The sequence below is a fragment of the Dipodomys ordii genome, unplaced genomic scaffold (assembly GCF_000151885.1).
Source record: "Dipodomys ordii isolate 6190 unplaced genomic scaffold, Dord_2.0 Scaffold7, whole genome shotgun sequence".
Lineage (NCBI taxonomy): Eukaryota > Metazoa > Chordata > Mammalia > Rodentia > Heteromyidae > Dipodomys > Dipodomys ordii.
Window position 1 is genome coordinate 20,136,585 of NW_012267223.1, and position 3,433 is coordinate 20,140,017.

The window sequence follows — 3,433 nt, forward strand, 5'->3', positions numbered from 1 at the left end:
CCTGGCTTTGTCTGGCTTTATTGAAGGGAAGGAGGTGGTGTGCCCACTGCGGTGGCCTGCGGGAGGAGGGCTGGGTATGTGGCCTGAGATACCTCATTCTTCACATGGAAGGTGAGGGTGCTTGTGCCTGCAACGGGGGAGGGGGGCTCGGGAACAAGTGGGGGGGAGATCTCAAGACAGACGTCCCCACACGGCGCAGGGGTCGGAGTGGGGGGGGCAGCGGGTAGACCACGCGCTGCCTTAGACTGCGGGGAGGTACGGGCACACACCAGGGCAGCCCGGGGCTGCGGGCGGCACCTGCCCCGCCGGCCTTCTGGGCCCCCCTTGCGGCCCCCCCCTGCCCCGCCCCGCCCTGCCCTGCTCCGCCTGCCCGCTGGTGCCCTGTGCTCAGTGCCTGGTGCTGCCCAGACCCCCAGGGCTGCATCCCCCCCAACTCTGCCTCGCCCCAACACCTCCTGCCCTCCCTCGGCCTCTGCATCCTCCCGGCTGGCCTCATCTCTGGTCTTGGCGTCAGGGCACATCCCCATGGACCTCCCAGGCCTGGGGCAGGCTGGGCCTCGCCTGGGTCTGTGCATCCTGACTTTTGTGCAGCTTTGCTCTGGACAGGGCAGGGTGCAATAGGCCAAGGGGCTGCGGGACCCTCCCTCTTCCTGGTGCTGGAGACAGCCTGGAGGCAGAGAGCGCAGAGACTCAGTGGGGCTGGCCCGAGCACCCGGAAGACGCAGACTGCAGGGGCCTCTCACCAGCTGTCCTGACCTCCCCCGCGTGTTCCTGCTGTGCGGGGAAACCCTGGTGGGGGGCCGGCCTCTGGCGGCTCAGGATGGGGCCGTGGAGGCCAGTGGGACACTGCACACCGCCAGCCCCTGCCTCGCAGGTCACTTCTGTGGCCAGGCGGGCCTCCGGGCAGAGCAGCCCTGACTGCTCGGGGTGCCCAGAACACAGATGCGCATGGATTGAGGTAGCTAGTCAGCTGGACTAAAGATGAAGAGATGATCTCGCATCACCCAGGAGATCCACGGCAGCACTGGGCAGGAGCGAAGGGGAAGATGCGGGAGCAGAGGAGAGGACGTGCAGGATTGCTCAGGGTTACGTGACTCGAGTGTTTGGGGAAGGGTTCCGAAAGCTAACAAAAGCAGAAGCCGGCCCTTGCTGCATACCCTGACATCCCAGAGTTTCTGGGGAGCCTGCTGTGTGTGAGCCAGGCTGTGATGGGGTCCCTGGAGGAGAGCAGGCGCAGGTGGAGGTGAGCAGCTTTTGGCTCTCCAGGCAGGAGGCTGGAGGACAGCACTTGCTACCTCAGCAGCTGCCCAGCGAGCGCAGGACTGTCTGCCGTCGCCGTCCGCTCTGGTCAGGAGGGCCATGCTTGCTACCAGTTGAGTTTCCTGTAGTTCCACTTCCACCATGGCGATCCGTCCTTGCAAAGGCCGCTCCAGTGCGTGTGATGGGGACGCGCGCAGACCAGGCCTCCCCAAGACTTCACATTGGTGTCCAGGGAAGCTCAGCTCCCACGGGTCACTCTCTGAGGGGAAGGAGGAGGCTAGTCACACACCACTGGCCTCCGTCGGCCAAGGCACTGGCCTGTGCCGTCGGGTCCACCACAAGGGACCTGGCCACAGTGCTACACTGCTGTCTTCCCGTCTACAGACGAGACTCCTGCTGTTGACATTTTGTTGCTAAAGCTGTGTATTAGTTCCAGCGCGTATTGGTTATATATTTAGTTTTCTAGATACAATGGAGATATTTTACTTCTTCTTTTTCCTTTCCTTACTTGATTGTTCCAGCAGAGATTTCCAGTTCTGTGTTAAGCAGAAGAGGTGAAAGCAGCCATCTTCCTCCTTTTATTGGAGGGGATGCTGGGATTTGAACTCAGGGCCTTGTGCTTGTTAGGCTGGCACTCTATCACTTGAGCCACACCCCCAGCCCATTTGATGCCGGGGGCCAGCCTGTCCCTACAGTCTTCCTGTATACACCTCCTACATCCTGGAACCACAGCCCCAGCCTCCATACTGCCTTGTTTGTTGAGATAGGAGTCTCCTTTTGCCAGGAAGGCATTGAACCATGATCCCTTGATCTGTACCTCCCAGGTAGCTGGGATTACAGTTGTGAGCCACCCCACCCAGCTTTATTTTCCCCTTAAAGGAAAGGAAAAGCTTTCAATCTTTCACCCTGGAGTAAGTAATTGTCTTTCATCAGACTGAGGATGATTCCTGCTACCGTGTGTGTGTGTGTGTGTGTGTGTGTGTGTGTGTGTGTGTGTGTGTGCTGTACTGGGGCTGAACACTGTCCCTTAGCATTTTTTTTCACAAGGCTGGTACTCTGAAGATAAGAATTTAATGGACTTTTCTGCCTGGGCTGGCTTTGAACTGTGATCCTCAGATCTCAGCCTCTTGAGTAGCTAGAATTACAGAAGAGAGCCACTAGCACCCGGCCTTTTTGGACTTCCAGTTTGCTGAAATTTGTGTGTGTGTGTGTGTGTGTGCGCGCGTGTGTATGTGAGTGCAAAAAGTGTTCAATTTTATTAAATGCTCTTTATGTATGAATTGAGGCAATCATTTGGCTTTTTCCTTCATCTATTAATACAGTTTTCACGTTGGTTAATTCTTATATGTTAAACTGTCCTTTCACGCCAGGAATTAATTCTACTTGGTAACGGTGTTGAATTCTTTCAGTGTGCTACTGAATGTGGTGTGGTAGTGTCTGTCTGAGGAATTTTTCCCCAGCGCTTGTAAGAGGCCCTGGTCTGTGTTTGGCTTTGGTATCAGATAATGTTGGCCTCAAAGAAGGAGTTAGGACGTAGTCCTTCCTCTTCAGCTTATTGGAAAGTTGAGGACAAGGACTGGCATTGCTTCCTTCACTGTTTCCTCAAGATTCTCAGCCAGGGGCCAGTGGCTCATGCCTGTGATCCTAGCGCTTCAGGAAGCTGAGATATGAGGATTGAGGTTCAAAGCCAGCCCTGGGAGGAAAGTCCACGAGAATCTTATCTCCAATTAATCACCAAATTGCCAGAAATGAAGCTGTGGCTCAAGTGGTAAAGAGCTAGCCTTAAACACAAAAAGCTCAGGGATAGCACCCACGCCCTGGTTCAATCCCCAGGACTGGCACAGAACAAAACCAAAAATAATTAAAAACAAAAACAAAGGAAAGAAAAAGAAAAGAATTTACTGATGAACCATGGTGTTCAGGCTTTCTGTGTTGTGTTTTTTGTTTGTTTTGTTTTAATGAGGGCGAGGGGGAGGAATAAAGAAAGAAAGCCTTTATTCATTATTGGAGAAGAGGAATTTTTTTTTTTTGTCAGTCGTGGGACCTGAACTCTGGGCCTGGGCGCTGTCCCTCAGCTCTTCAGCTCAAGGCTAACGCTCTACCACTTGAGCCACAGCACCACTTCCAGCTTTTTCTGCTTATGTGGTGCTGAGGAATCAAACTTAGGGCTTCA